This window comes from Melopsittacus undulatus, chromosome 3, assembly GCF_012275295.1.
Source record: "Melopsittacus undulatus isolate bMelUnd1 chromosome 3, bMelUnd1.mat.Z, whole genome shotgun sequence".
In the NCBI taxonomy this organism is placed as follows: Eukaryota; Metazoa; Chordata; class Aves; order Psittaciformes; family Psittaculidae; genus Melopsittacus; species Melopsittacus undulatus.
This window is the reverse complement of record NC_047529.1, coordinates 105,880,634-105,897,410: the sequence shown is the minus strand read 5'-3', so window position 1 is coordinate 105,897,410 and position 16,777 is coordinate 105,880,634.

Here is a 16,777-nt window from a genome sequence, read left to right as displayed (position 1 = left end):
CCCTGTTTTTATGCTGCTCTAAAGACCTGTCTTGGGGAAAGTCAGCTGAGCTACAGAGCTAATGTGCTTGCTAGGGAAAGTGATGAGAGATGCATCTGCATGTCCCTGCCACCTCCCACTTGCTTTCATGGGCTGTTCTCTGGGCTGGAGGACATCTGATGGACTCAGAGGTTGTTCCTCTGTAGGTGAACCTTCCCCAAGGTGACTCTTCAGGCCAGGATGGCTCAGGCATAGGGTGTCACAAGACCATGACCACATCAGAGAGCTGTTGTGGGACTGGCAGGAGTTTTACTCTGGATAGAAGGGGGAAGATGTAGCAAGAGCCTGGGTAATGCAAATGCTGCAAGACTCTTGCACGTATGGTGCATGATGTTATCAGGAAGCACTGAGCTTTGTAGACAGCTTTATTAGTATCTCCCAGATAAGGATGGACTGTGGTGGTGACTGCAGGTAAATCCCACTCCTCTGGGTGGCTGGGAGCCCTTGTCATGCTGTCAGATTCACATTAGATGTAACTGAAAGCTTAGGTGAGACAGAGATGCCGCATGGACCTCATGCTGGGTCTCTACACGGCAGGGAACTCTGTGAGCCTGAAGAGTCTGTGTGGATCAGCTACATGCAGGATGTGGAAGGAGATTTGGAGGAGGATGTGAAATGAGTATTGGTTCATGCTGAGCTTTGAGCACTCAAGGAAACTTTGCAGTTAAAGAAAGAACAGACCCCTCAGAGCTCCACCCCGCTGGTTTCTGTGCATCCATGCACATAAATCTATATATAAAGAGTTATTTTAGGAGGGCACTCACTCATCTGCCATCCTCCATGTCTCATTCATTCAGGAGGGTGCTGCTGCTCCTGGTGTTCTGGTAAGCAGTAATCCAGGAATGCAGGCCACACAGCGCTAACAAAAGTGTCACTTGAAAGTCAGGATTATAGCCAGGCTTCTGACATGGCAATCTCATAGGATGGTTAGGGTTGGAAAGGACCTCCAGATCCCCTAGTTCCAACCCCAATATGACTATTGGTAACATTTCCTTTTTGCTTTGCTCCTGCATGATGTTCAGTTCTTCCATTCAGGTGGAGAACAGTGGTAAATCTGTGGTATCTTCAGTAGGACCAGAGTGTGCTTATTTCATTGCCAGACCTGGAAGACAGATTCTTGAATGCTGTGCACCACTCATGCACCATTGAATAATCCTTATAGTTATTTTCCCAGGTCTTGTCTTCTCAGGATACACATATCCTGAGCAGATACTAATGGCACATGTAAGCTGGAGGCAGTGGCTCTGTCCTTGGTTCATCAGGCATGTGCTTATGTGGAGTGAAGCCTTCAATCAGTAGGTTATTACTACTGGGTCTGGTAGTAATGGCAAAATATCTTCTTTGGGATTAGTAAAGGGATTTCTTGATAGCTTCCATTCTCCCTTTGTAATTAAGGGCATATCCCAAGTGACATAAAGATGGAGAACTCCCTTGAGGTCACTGGGGCTATTCTGACAGGGGACAGTGGCCTCATTGTTACCGTTGGCCTTGGTTACTCATTTTTCCAGGTTTTCCGCTCAGAGTTACTCATACCAGTTTTTTCAAACGGGACATGTGTGGTGACTCAGCAGGGATGGATGAGTCTAACATAGTTCTTTATACTAACACGTGCTGTTATTTTTAATGTACTGATTTATGGATAGTGTATATATTGGGGGAGACAGAGTATTTTACTATATACAGAGATCTCTCCTAATACCACATCCACATTCAGGCTTACTGTTTTCCATGCAGCTAAATAGAATTGGATTTAATGCTCCACAGGGCTATGCAAAATCATGCACCAAGGGAACTGGGAGGCAAAAAAGGCTTTTAAATGCACTGTGATATTTAGCTCCTGATGTTGGTGCAGAAAGGAGCAGTCCGAGACATTTGGCAGTACTCACAGTCCCAAGAAATACAGCCCCTGGTCTCCCTGCTGTTGGAAGGTGTGCAGCACTGCATTACTTACTGATGGGTTATCATGCTCCTCTGACAGTCCATCAGCATAAAAGTGTATGAATCCATTGTTTTTTTCTGCCAACAAAAAGGTATCTTTGGAGGAAAACAAAACTAAACTGGCTGATCTGGGCAAGTAGATCTGACCTGAAAAGTTGAGAGATCTCTATCCTGCCTATGCATTCATAGTTACCCATAGCCTACGCTCAGATCCTTTCTCTAAGCAGCAGGATGAAGGGGTGGTGGAGCTGTGGTACTGTACCACCAAGAAGGTGTTTTACAGCTGAAGGAGTGTTCTTGAAACCTCTCAAGACCCAGGGGATACTGCAGTGTCCATAGGGCATTACTGTGTTTTATAGCATATTCACCCGACTGCTGTTAAACTGTGGCACTGTGAAGCCCTTAGATGCATGTTATACCCTCTATAGGTGGTGGCACTTCATCAAAACCTCTCTTCCATTGCCCCACAAGGGCTAGGTGTAGTTCTGTACTGTTTATTTATATCTACAGGTATATATCTATTCTTATTATCTATTATCTATAGTATTTTCTATATTATATACAGAAAATCCTCTCTCTGGGAGCTGGCAGGGTGTGAGCTGCCTGCAGGTTGGAGGGGAGTGCTGAAAGTATTCACTTGTTATATGCTGCATCACTTTCCCAGTGAGGCGTCCCTGCCCATAGGTGGGAATTGGATGACCTTAAAGTCCCTTCCAACCCAAACCATTCTGTGATTCTATAAATTACTACCTCACTGTCAGTTTTAATTTATAAATGGTTAAAGCTCATGAATCACCTTTTGTTTCCCTTTTCCATAGCATGGTAGTGAACGTTTTTCCTTTAAAGCATTTCCTGTGCTGCAAAGGTCTGACCATGAGTGATCAGCTCCAGTCAGTACCATCCTGAATGACTGCAAATTGTGCAACATTGTCCCTTGATGGAAACCAGTGAGCTCATTTTTGGGATCAGAAAGTGACTCTTCTCATAGGCATTTTTTGTCATTAGCACGAGAATAAAGTCACAGAGGAGCAGGAAGGATCCTGTAATGGGAAAGATCAACCCAGACGATTAGGAAATGGCTCACTGAAACCCGCCTGAGATTATCACAACCCTTTTCACTTGGCTAACAGGCACGTGAAGTTAGGTCACCAGATTTTTACAGTGCTCCTCACAGTGTGGGAGCATCCCAGAGAGATCAGGAGGCACCAGTGTATGAGGAGTAATAACACTCTGTTTTCACTGGGCATCATTAACACGTGGAAGTTCCTTTCAGAGGGGTCAGGAGGCAAGCAGGATCTAAAGAGTGAATGAAACACTTAAAGGGCTAATGAGACTGCTCCTAACAACTCTGTTAGAAAGAATCACAAGCACTAATGAGTCGTCCTCAGGATCGGTTGCCAAGGCTTGTATAGTGTAGCTGTGCCTTGGATGTCCACTGAGGGGTTCATTCAACCTTCTGCTGAATCTGTTTGCTCTCAGAGGCTCTGTATCAGTATCAGAGGGTCACTGTCATTGTCTGCAATACCAACTTGTTCGGATAGCGTGGAGAAGATCACCAAAACCAGTGTGTGTGTGTTGGTTGTTTACACACATTTACGCAGTTTGTCAATTGAAAATATTTAAAATGCATTGTTGTTCAGACCTCACTGAGTTTTATGGCTGAGAAGTCTGAAGGCATGACATTGTCAAGGAGAAAAGTTGCATTTATCACCTTTTTGCTTGCAGGCTTCATTTTTATATACTGACCTCAGCAAATACAGCAAAGGAGACAGCAGTATCAAGGAAAAAACTGAAAACAAAGCCTCCCAGCTGCTTACCCATGCATGTTCCCAAATCCTGCGCTGAGCTAGGGTTGAATTTTGCAAGACCTTTTCTTTCTAATAGGCTGAACTAGCATTCGGGTTAAAACAACCTCCTTTTTCCCCTCCTGCTCTCTGCACTGGGTAAGATACACCAAAATTTGCAGTTGAAACTAAAATCTCTGACCTTTTCTGATAGCCGTGTTTCTTTGGAATACCTTAGTGGAATATGCATGTCCCAGTCCTCTGGGCTAGAGGTTCCTGCTGTTGCCCAGTGGGCCAGGCTGCAGGACATCTATCCAGCCAGGATGACAGCATGTTTGGAAACTCCTATCACTCTCCTGAGCCCAAGCTGAAGTTTTATTTACACTAATTTTGCCAGAATAGCATTAGTCATGAATGAAATATCCATAAGATCACACAACAGCCTCCCTAAGCTTTTATTTCATCTATTTTTTAAAGGATGTATAATTTTACACTACAATGCAGTCTTTTAAGGAATGCTGTGAACGACTTATATTTGCAGTGATAAATGGAACAGATGACCTGTTGTTTATTGTCTGCCCAGTTGCATACATCCTTTGCCTGATGAAGCAATTCCTTATGTGTGTATTAAGTGCTAATTGTATTTGCTCTGGAGGGGGGACATTGCTCACTCCCCTGACATTTACAATTAGTGCTAATTACAGACAGTGGAGTCAGACTTAGGTGATATCTAAATCAAAAGCCCAAAGGGGTGCTGATTGTGTTAAAACTATAGGTGAGGACATCACTATTTCCTTCACCAGGAGCAGAGTTATCCCTATTACAGGCAGTCTGTGCTACCTGAGCCCCTCCTGGGAACTAACGTGTGATTCAATAGGGGACCAGTGAACAGGACAAAAACCCAGGATGCTTGGGAGCTGCAGGACCCCTGTTCTCTTCTGGGCTTCACACTCTGATGACAGAGCAGCAGGAGGATGAGGGCAGAGGAGAAGCAGTGCTCAGGCAGTGTTTGGGATTAGAAATGCGTTCCCTGGCAGGGAAAGCTTTGGTGATTCATTATCAGAGGCTCCATGGGGCTGAAACAATTTTGCTGCACATTTCTCAGTCCCTGTTCTGCTCTTCCTGCAGATAACTAGGTGACAGGCAAAGACTCTAGAGAAAAACTAATGTTAGAAGGGAGGTAGAGCATCACAGCAGCAGCTGGCAGAGCTGCTGAGATAAGGGCTTGTGACGATTCCCATTACCCTGTTGTTCAAGTGCTTACAGTTCACCCATTAAAATTAGTTTGGAGAGAAAAACTGACATTGAGTTGCTTGTCTCCAACACTGGATGCATGCAAGGTAAGGTTTTTAGAGTGTAAGTTCCCCATTCTTGACAAAATTTACAGTAAATAGATTTGCCCCCATCTGTTAGCTCTGCATAGACTTACCCATGCAGCTTGCAGATACCTGGCATAGAGCTACAAGGGATATTATGCAGGTGTGGCCCCAGAGCTTGTTCTCTGCTCTCAGAATGGGCAGGCTGAGTGCATAACACATCCCAGAGCTTCTCCATGGATGCCAGAGGGAGCAGCACACAAGCACACTGGTGTGCTCAGCTGCACCTAATGGGACACGCAGCCAGGCTGAGCTGTGACATTTGCTGGTCCCTGTTTGGCCTTGATGCTAAAATGAATTTATTAAATTTTTTTTTTTTACCATAAGTTTCATTCCTTTACATTTTTATTTTTAGAACCTCTTCAGTCTATGATCTGTGCCCTTAAAAGGGTAATAAAACTCCAGTTCCCATCCCTTTCTGCCCTCCAACAGCCCCTGGGCAGTGCCACTAGTGCAAATAGAGGCAGAATCATGATGTAAGGCCGCCCATGTGGGCAGAGAAGTACATCTTCAGTAATACATCGAGAAAAGTCCCTTTGGGGTGCTTATTTCTGAAGAGGTCATTCTGCACTGTAGGAAGTAAAGAAATAGAGAAGATAAATCTTCCTGATCATGCGTTGTGCCTGTACAGACACGCAAGGATGTGGTAGCCACTGTTGTCAATGCATATGTTTACTGCAGTACCTCTAGAAATACCTCTTGGAAGAGCTGTTCTTCCTCAGTGAATTTCTGTGGTGTTTCTGAATTACTGTTTCTGCCTGATCACTGCTTCTTTGGTACATAGACTGGGGCCAGGATGTGGAGGGGAAGTGGGATATCTTACCCCAGGTGAAGGCTGTAATCCTCTTTTTGGGGTGGGGAAGAACCGAAAGGGATCAGGGAGATGGTGAGAGAGTTTTCTGAAAGGGATGGTAACTGCCTCTTGCCGAACATTAATTCCACAGTGGATGGAGGCTCAGCACACCCCTATCTGTTGCCCCACCTGAAGACCATGATCTACACCCAGCTCCTACAGGGGCTGTGTGGCCATGACTTATTTAGCACTCACCAAGAAAGAATCTTACACTTCATTCTATCATCACTTTTATTTTTACACTCCTTTGATTAACATCATGAGTAATTACTCGCTGTGTTGACTCTGCATCTCCTTGTAGATGCAGATAAGCAGTGGACAGGGCGTTGACTCAGAGCACGGGAGTGATCCGGGGGCAGTGTCTAATTTAAGCAGCGACAGTTGGGTGCCTCATCCGGGTGGTTTGGGTGCCTCAGCCACACGGTATTGCTGCCTAGAAAGGAAGAGGACTAAAATCCTCAATGAAAGTCCCTTGGTAGGATTCAGAGCAGCCCCAGTGATACCTGGAGTGATGGTGTTTGCATCTGGCAGGGGGGTGAAAGAAAGCTGTCATTTACTTTCTTGCTGGCCAGATGGGCTTAGTCATAGTTGAAAACTACTTTAATCAGACTAATAGTAAATGTATTTGCTCAGCCAGGAAAAACCCTTCTCCTCTTTGAGGAAATCTGTTTGATTTGTCTGATGCAGCACAAATGATTGGCATGGCTTAGAAATATTTGCACAGTGCTCTGTCATGGTGTACAGGTGAATGTTTTACTTGCCTTTGCTATCAAACCTTTCTCATTTGCTAGGTTACAGCCACTTACACTGGCTTCCAGGGTGCTTTAAGGCTGACTCACCACCTCATAAATAACATACAAAGCCCTGCAAGTTTACTGTATCTTTATTATTAGATCTATGTAATTAGTGGCCTTATTTTGGAGAAGAAGGAGGGGAAGCAGTGTTCTTTAAGAGTGTTTATAAAAGCAAAACTCAGTGGGGTTTAAGGAAGAAGAGCAGAATGTGGAAACACTGGTAAAAAACACCCAGGCATTGTTTATGCCATCAGCCATTCCTAGTATGTTGCTGCTGATGCAGGATTTGCAAAGAACTGAAATTCAGATGTCTTGGCACACTCTTACTGGTTTGATCTGGGGGATGAGAGACATCTGCCCTGGATTTTTGCTTCTGGGTCTGCTCTTACCCTTTTATGTCCGAAACAGTCTGGTTTTAAGATACCTGGGGTCTCTGTACCAGCAGTGACCCCCCTCTGGATGGGGTCTTGTCTCTCAGATAGTTGCTCTGGAGCCCATAGGGCCAATTCCAGAGTATAGCTCCACATGACTGGCTTGCAAAGTGCTGAGTCCTATTTTCCTCACCTCATGCACTGGTCAGTGTGCTGCTAATGCTGTGAGGACATACAAGGTCCATTGCTATGAGCTCACTCTAAACTGTTCTTCAGTGGTGAGGAAGGAGGCCAGCCTAGGGGCTGGGGGGGTTGTTGCCATGTGGGTGTTGTGGGCAATGCTGAATGTGGAGGACTGGCACTACCACTGCTTTCATGTGGAATGACTCTTTCCAGTGAGGGCTCAAAGGATGACCATGTATTACAGGAAAAGGCCACCATGGTGAAGTGATGGAGCAATATGCTGTTGTGTGCTAGTGATCCTTATAATAGTGAGCCTGTCCCACACCTCCCTGAATACCACAAGTTCAGATGCTGCTTTAAGAATGCAAAGGGGGCTGTGATTAAAGCTTGCCCTAATATCTGCAGTTTGTTGCTATGGGGAGAAACAAGAGCTGAACTGATCAAAGCCACCAGCAGACACAAGTGAAGCTATGGTGATGCTCTTTGGGCGAATTCCTCAGCAGAGCCACATAACTGTGGCATGAATGTCTCACGGGGAGATGTTTTCCCAATACACTGCACCTGCTGCAGGGTGAAGTGCTTCTAGTATCTGGAGCAAGGGCCACTGCTTGCTGGTAGGGATTTGGTAGGCGTGTGGCTTCCTAGTGAGAATGGGATATGTATAAAGGCTCAAGGAGCTCATTAGAGGTGAAGAGAACTGCAGGAATTGGTCTGAAATAGAAAAAGAGACTGGTCAGCTGTTAGCCGAATGCCAACTTGCTTTCAGCAGGTAGCAGTGAGGAAAATGATTATTGGTCCAGCCAACAAATGATTCTCTCAAGGAGGTATGTAAGTAGATGGTAGGTGTGGTGATAATCCTCAGTGGGCTGAGGAAGCAAGTCCACAGTGTGTAATCTCTGCTGCTGACATCTCTTGTGTGAGTCCCTGCACTGTGGTTTCACAATCCATCCGTTGCAGGATCATCAAGTGTGGGAAAACAGAAGTTGTAAGTAACGCCTGGGACATTAATATTAATCCTAAATAAACTGGGTTTCATTTTTAGTGCCTTGCTGTGTAAGAGAAGGGCACTGCCATTTCCTATTAGGAGCAACCAGCCTAACCCCAGCATGGGTAATCTACCTCCTAAGCATTTTGCACAAGATCTGTATTTATGGCCAAATGCTGCTTGCTGTATTCTCACAAGTGGACATGAAGGAGCCAGCTTCCTCTTCTCTCTTAGTTACATCACATTGTTTTCTTTCTACCAACAGTGGTGCAAGTCTCTTAGGAAGTCCCTCAATCCCATGAGCCAACTGAGCAGGATTTGCCTTAAAATCTTTATCAGTTGCAAGCATCAATTACACTGATTAGCTCATTAGACTGTCTTGCTGCTCTGTGACTGATTTCTGTGTTGAGTGTAGTCTGCCTGCTCGAAGTTTGGTCGCAGGCACAAACCACAGAGACAGGCTCACCCACTAAGAGCTGAATTTCTCCTACTGTCTTTAACCCTCAATGTCCTTCCTTCATCTCCCAGTGGTTTTTTTCACCTCACAAGAGGGGACACCTGAACCACAGTGAGAGATTGTGCTGCTGCCCTTGGTACAACAGCTTTTTAGAGGTTCAGCAAGGCCAATGCATGGCACTGAAAAGCATTAGTGACTTCCCAGGAAAGAACTTGGCACCATCAACCTGTGAGCTGGTGTCCCCCTCATCACCTCCCCTGCAGGGAGTAGCAGGGGCTTGGCCTCCTGCACCCACTATGGGAAGTCCCATCACCCATTGTGGTCAATGGGATGAAATAAAGGGGGATCCCAGGCGTGTTGTGGCATCAGACCGGAGCTATGAGAGCAGAAGGAAGCCAAGAGTGGTTTTCCAATGGGAGGGAGGCTCTGTGGAGCCAGGAGATGCTTTTACTAAAGCAGCATCCCTTTCAAGGGGAAAATCGCTGCAGTGGAAGCTGCATAAAGCTGTGTGGGGCTCACTTTGGTACAATAGAGTGGCAAGAGGAGCACCCTCTGTAGTTAAACTGGTTTGGTTTATCAGCATAAGGGAGATGGTGAGGTCAATTACTGCTCACTGCCCCAGGGAAGCAGAGGAGGAGGGAGACAAGCTTGTCCTGTGACAAAGAGCACTTTGAGATGAAAGTTTGGAGACCATTCATATGAATTCCACTTTCCCTGTTGCCTGACTTTGGCTGCACAGGAGTGACTAACCATGGTGGGAAGCATGGGATTTGTCAAACAGCCAGAGGGTGCTGAGGAGCCTCTGCTGTACCTGGATTGCCCTGTGCTGGTGATAAAGCAAGCTGTAGCTTGTGCTGTGGTAGTCATAAGTAGAACAAGGTCAACTGCCTATTTCAGTCAACATGACAGAAATAGAGTTGATCTCAATAAGATCCCAGCTCTTTCTTCCCTCTAAGTTCCAGTTTCAGGATTTCTGTTACTAAGCTGAGGATGAGGCCATTTATCCCATGGAGGGCAAGTTGCTTGAAGCCCAGGTGTGAAGACAAGGGTTGCTTGAAGATGTACTTTGAGAAATGAGTCTCTAGCCCATGGAGAGAACCTATGTGGTTCATGAGTTGTTCCCATCCAGTCATAGGTGTGGCTATGCAGAAGCAGCAAGGGTCATACCTGCTCTTCCCTTCTGCTGGTGGCCGCACCAAAGGAGGAGGTGGTTGGGCTGAACCATCGAGTCTGGATGAGCAACAGTTCCCAGGTTCATGAGTCTGCATGTCCACTAAACTGTTAAAACTGTGGCTTTGTGCAGAGCCTCCCTGCCTGCTGCCAAGGAATATTGATGCTCTTTTCATTGGAGGCAAGATGCTGACAGCTCCATCGGATTCAGACGGAAACAAGGTGGGGTGAAAGCTGGCACTGGATACTGACCTACATGAGCAGCAACCTCCAATACAAAGCCTCTGCTGTAAACAGATTAGTTAGGATGTTCTGTTAGGACAAACATATGGAGTGGTTTTATTCAGTTAGTTTCCTCCAAAACACTTATGAGTGCCAAAGCGCAGCGCTGCTGACTGGTGTGCTTTACCTGCATGTGTGTGTCCTCCAGCCCCTGGGCTGGAAGGAGGGATGGGACCCCAGGTTAAACTGACAAGTGTGCCATGTTGTTCATGCTCCTGAGAAAGGCTGGTGCAGGCTCAGGTGGTGTTTGAGCAAAGGAATGAAGCTGACGGTTTCCCTGCATGGGTTTCCCTGCCCCTCTGCTGCTTTAGCACAAGTGCAAAGGCAAGAACTGACCTGGTGTGAGGAGAGGAAGAGGAAGAAGGATTCATACCTCTTCTTGTCTTGGTGAGATGAGCTCCCCATGTCTGGCACACAGCTGAAGGTGACTCAGGCACAAAATGATGGGTTGAAAAGTTGCTTGCAAACCTGGACTGCTAGTACTGGTTATCTGGTCTGTGATTTGACCCCAGTAATCAGGTACTCATGGCAGTGAGTGGGGCTGGTAAGAGCTCAGCTCTCCTATAGAAGTGTATCTGCTATTTAGCAGGGCTTCATCGGGCTGTGCAGCATTCAGAGCCCTGACCTACAGAGTCTGACTGGTGTTTGCAGTCGAGCAGGACCAAAACTGAGGTCTGGGTGAAAGGCCTGATGTGAAAGCTTGCTCTGGAAGACAAGAACCTTCTCATGTAGGACAGGAGCTGCCCTTCATGAAGAGGGGCCTTATAGGGATCTGCTGAAGCAGCTACAAATGACAGTTTAAACCAGCATCCCTGAAGATCTGTTCTGGTTACACTTCCAAGTGTGTATAAGCCATAAAGGTCATATTCCTGTCTTGCCTCCCATCCTGCTTCCCCTTTGTTCTTGGGTGTGGAGGCAGAAATAAGCAAGACAGTATTCTCACCCCTGTGGGAGAGAGGAGCCGCATTGGCCCATGGAAGATGGATGGAGAGCACACAAAAGGCAAGAGTTGTCATTTCTAGCACAGGAGGCTTTGCAGGGCTCAGGTTTGCCCAAAAGCCCACCTATAGCATCTCTCACCAGGGGCCTGGTAGGACCACCAGAAGCCTCCTGTCGCACAGTCTGAGCTGCAGCATGCCCTCACCTACCCTGTGCATGTCCATCTGCAGTTCCCAGCCTGCCAGGACAGGACAATCGGATATTCGCCCCTGGGAAGGAGACCTTGTACCAGCATGCTCTCAATGTGTCAATAGGGCAGTTTGGGTGCGATGAGAGCAGTGTTTGGCTGAGCTGGCTGTCAATAGCACTGCTGCTTTCTCAGCTCACAGTTATTGTCAGGGCAGCAATTATTCATGTGCTTATTTTCCAATAGAGCTGATGTGAGTAATTCACCTTCCCTGATCTCTTTGTGAAGCCAGGAGGGACTAGGCTTTGTGACCCCAAACTGCTGAACAGAGCTGTAGGAGTGACTCCGGCTGGACTTCTCACTCTGCTCCCCATCACTGGTGTCTTCCCCTTTGGCTCTCCTAAGGAGAGACAGGGTGAGGGATCTCACCAGTCTCTAAGAAAAGGAAGTTAGACCATGTCTGGCCTGAACAGTTTATGAATAAAGACCTTCAGTAAGAAGTTCCCTTTCTCTTTTCACACTCTCTTACTTCTCCCCTCCCTGGTCCTCATGTCCCCTCCTGTGCGGCACATGTGTGCTGCTTGTCCCTTCCTTTTAACATGGAATCATAGAATGGTTTGAGTTGGAAAGGACATGAAGCTCATCCAGTTCCAATCCCCTGGCATGGGCAGGCACACCATGTTGCCAACCTGCCCAACCTGGCCTTGAGCACTGCCAGGGATGGGGCAGCCACAGCTTCTCTGGGCAGCCTGTGCCAGTGTCTCACAGTACAGAACTTCTTCCTTATATCTAACCTGAACTTCCCTTAGGTAAGTTTATATCCATTACCCTTTGTCCTATCACTGCACACTCCTGGTGTTGCTGTGTGCTGGTGGTATGGGAGCTCCAGAAGCACACCTGAGGACTTCTTGTGACCGAAGTCTTTTCTGCTCCCTACGGTACGTGAACCCTAAAGAGTTTGGTAGCTGTGTTCACCCAACAGGGAAATCATAAGGATAAAAAGCCTGTAAAACAAATGGTCTATGTGTGTTCCTGACTGGGCTGCAGCCAGGGGTGGCTTGAAGCTTAAATACAAATGAGCAAGTTGGAGCCAGGCAGGTGTGAAAAGCTAGCCAACTTTACTGAAGCAAACTCTTATTTAACCATTCCCTTGTTGCTTTCAAGGTGGCATATACTGCCAGGTAAGTGGAAGTATGTTTGTTTTGGAGCCCTTGGTAAATGTCATGTAGAGGAATGAAAATGTCAATCTGTAGCTGCATTTGTTTAATGGAATTGTATAAACAAGGCTGTGAGCACAGATCATCTTCTCACTTGAGCACCACGTCCTGAAGGTGTTGAACCACTTCCCACTCCTCCCAGCATGCAGCCATCCCCACACTGTGCTGGCACAAGGGTCACAGGGATGCTCACAGGGCATTACCCTGGTTTAGCTTGGAGTTACAGTGCCATAGCTATTGTGTTTTGATTTCTCACCTTTTATTTTATAGCAGCTTGCCTGCAGGCACTAAACCATAAAAAGCGAGTAGGAGTTCAGGGATGCATCTTTATATTTACTACAACATCTCATTTTCCATATAAACTCATTTTGTGCGCAGTTTTAAACCCACCCCCTTCCTTAGAAGATGAACAGTTTGTCTAAAAGGGGTTATGTTTCCTCTTGTACTAGAGGATCAGTTAAGAGGAAAGTTTGTGTTTCACAGAGGAAGGCTGATGCGGTGCATTAAAATCTACCGAGAATCAAAGAGTGCTGAAAAAAAACAATGGGCAAACTTAAGTAGTTAACACATAGTTCATTGTGGCCCCAGGGAGATCTGCTTCTAGTCAGTGCCTGTGATACCTGCTGAAGTGCAAGATACTGGTTTGCAATTTAAGTACCGTGCTGGTTAGTACCTTTGCTTTCCCTAGGTTTCCCAGTTTTCTGTTCCATGGTGTAAGCTGTTGTGTGACTTTGGGCAAGTCGTTCACCCTCTTGCATCCCATTTGTGCCGGTAAAAACGGGAACTTTCTTTGCTCTGTTTAAATCCCACTCTCAGGAGGGGCGGGTGACTGTCTTTTATTGTAGCTCCCCAGGCTGTTGTGCTCAACACCTACCTTTGGTTGTTTCTCTGCTCCTAAAATTAAAGTACTACTACTAATGATAAGGTGGTGCTGACAGCAGGGATGCCTAGTCCAGAGCATGCCGTGGTCATGGTAGAGTGATGCACCATCTCATACATGGGGTCAAATCCTTTCTCTACACATAACTTTGAAGGAGATTTCAGTGTTCAGGACAGTAGATTTCCCTCTGTTCAGACACAGGGCAGGTGCTGTACATGGATGTGTTGGTGAAGGTAATTGTATATATATATCTTTTTGTCATCCTAAACAAGAGAAAAGGTGCCTGATTGTCGAGCAGAAGATAAGAATGGTTGATGTGAAATACATCTTTCAATAACAAGGGACTCTTTGGTTTGAGAGCACTTAAAGGATGTCTGTGTTGCTGGCGAGAACGTTGATGGCTTCTTTTCCACATCTGTTAAATATTCAGCACATGTTTTCAGCAATCTTTACCCTTTCTGCGAGGCTGAACGGGTTTGATTGGATTTCATGCAATTAGCATACTGTGAGGATTTGCTTCAATTCGGAGATGATTTCTCTTTGTCTGCTTGTGGTTTTCTGCAAATAACTGAGCAAGTGCACCCTGATGGCAAAAGCATTTGAGGAAAATGGAAGTCAAAATCCAGTGGGAAATGGGAATTTAACTGAGATCTGTCAGTTCTCATAGTAAGAATTCCTGTATGCTTTTCAGAAAACAGAAGTTTAGTTGTTAGGGGATAGATAAGTCGTGTCTCTTATGGGTGTTAAATCACAGAAAGCAAAAGCATTTAGAAAGCTGTTCATTGAATATGCTCAGGGAAAAAAAATCACAGTGAGTTGTGGTTTTTGAGAGCAGGAAAAAGGCCAATCTTATGTCATAGGCTAATAAAATGTATTAAGGATGAAGTCAGTGAAAGTTCTGTAGGAAATCCTCTGAAACCAGGGATGAATAGCAACTTGTAGTCAACATTCTTAGAAAAATAGAGAGTTAAGTCAAATACAAGACAAAAATTACATTTGGCCTCCCTTTGTGTTGCAAGAAAACTTGGCAAAGGCTCAGTATCCTTCAGAAGGGAGCACTGCTTGCCTTGGGTAAGCTCTGCACGGCTGTTCTGCGAGGTGAGCCCCTCCATAAACAAGTCACAAAACAGTTCCTCAGCACACTGTTAGTACTGAGAAACTTGGTCAGAAAGCAGAAGATGGCTAAATCAATGATTCCAAGTGTTTTCCAGCACATGTTTTCTTTAGGACACATCTAGCTCTGGGAGGATGCCTAAACACAGAAACATCTTTACCAGCTCCCCTGTTTGGGAGTACCATTTCAGGTGGTGAACTGAACACAAGCCCATGGGGAGCTCCTTCCCCGAGCCCGAGCATGGCTTGAAAGGGCTGTTTTGAGAGCAGCATGAGCTAACCCTTCTCTCTGCAGTGAGCCCAGTGCCAACCTCAGCAATCCATGGACAAAGAGGAATAGAGAGCTTGGAAATGTGGTGTCTCATGTTGGCACCTCTAGGGAAATGAACCATGTTTGTGGGGAGAGTCCGACACCAGTGCATTTCTCCATCAATCTGTTTGCTGTCTCCCTGTTATGTAGCAATTGCACACTGGTATGAGAAGCCTGATTTGCTTTTATGCTGGGTGTCATGGTGTCTTATATTCTATAAGCTTTCAAAAGGCAGTATCTCCATACTGTGGTCTTTACTGGTGTGAAGATGAAGCCACTCCATGACTGACTTGCTCTAAGTCTTTGCCTTCATGTTTGCCCTCAGTGGGAGCAGGAGGTGAAGCTGTTGCATATGAGAGCCTTCCCCTGGCTCCCTTTTCCTCTCCAGCATGCAGGAGGACTGGTGCCCTGTTGGAGCTTTGCAGTACTGGAAACCAAAAGCCTCAGTTTGTGCTGGATGAGGCACTGTCCTGCAAGGAGCATTTAGTTTGAGGGATGGCTGTGAGAAAGACCCAGCTTGCTGTTTAATAACATGCTTATTAGAACTGTTCATCAAAAAATCAAATATTCAATGCTTCTGAAAACTTGCTATCTGTTTTCCTGGGATCTTTTTACTCAGAGTTGCTGAATGCTGATATTAATGCATTCTACACTTTTTTTGTAAGAGTCCCCATTGGTTTGGTAGACACAGCTTGAAAATCCCACTTGAAAGATGAATTCTCCATGTGTGCCCCAGAACAGAAATGTTTGGAAGCTGATTTAGACTCTGTTATCATCCTGCCAACATCTTTTCTGCTTTAGCTTCACTGTTCCTCTTTTAGCTCAAAGGGTTTGCATTCGCTGTTGTAGGTGAAACTCTCTGGCATTCCCTCCATCAGGCAGGACATGGCGGGACACATCATTCTGGCAATGCCACTTGCCTGTCTCTGACTTGGTGAATTGATATGTGATGGATTGATACATGATGGGATGTGGTTGCTGAACCAGGAAGTGCTCAAATAGATGCACAATGGAGAAGGAAGAGGTGCAGAAATCTTGTGCTGCTGCTGCCAGGTACCCTCTTAGTGTTTGCTGAGCTAATCCATATGGCTGGAAAATCAATTTTCACCTTTTGCCTTGTAATGTATTCATAGCAAAGGTGAGATCTCATTATTATTTCACCCAGGTCAAGGTTTGAGAGAAAGGATGAAAGGGATTTATACTTGTCCTCATAACAGGTCCTTAATCTTGTCCTCAGGCCTGTGTTGCTTCCCTTTTTACACTGGGAGAGTTCAGTCTAACCAGCTCATGATCTATGTCGAACAAGGATGGACTGGCAGCATGTAAGGGGCATCTGCTGCCCTTCCCATAACTTATTGCTGCTGTGCAGGGAAGTTAATTGTTCTATACTTAAAATATCTTGTGCAGGCTTATTTGTGGAAGTTGTTTCCTATTGAAAGTATCTATGTAAGCTTGTTTTTGCTAGAGGATGGCTCAGAAAAGCCTCTGAACAGCAGCCTCCTTGATGTGACACCACTTGTACAGCACCAAAGTGCTTATTGTGGGGTAGGGGGGGGACAGTCCCCTGTTCTGCAGCTCAAGGGCTTTGCTCTCCCTGCCCTGCTTCGAAGGCAGTAGATGGAAAACGCTTTGCCAGTGGCAAAGGCTGTCCCGGGCTCTGTGCAGTGGTTCTGTCAGTGCTCTGAGAGGCTGTCGGGGGCTCGGCTCGGTGACCGGGCTGCTGCCTGCTTCGTGCCGCTCCGTTCCGCCGCCTCCATCAGCGCTAGAACCGCTGTTGGCCTGCGGGGGGCGCTGCCGCTGCCTGGCAACGAGGGAACAAGCCGCCGCCTCTCTTCATTGGCTGCCGATGACATCACCGGGGGGCACAGCCACGCCTCTAGCCCCGCCTCTCCGCCCTGC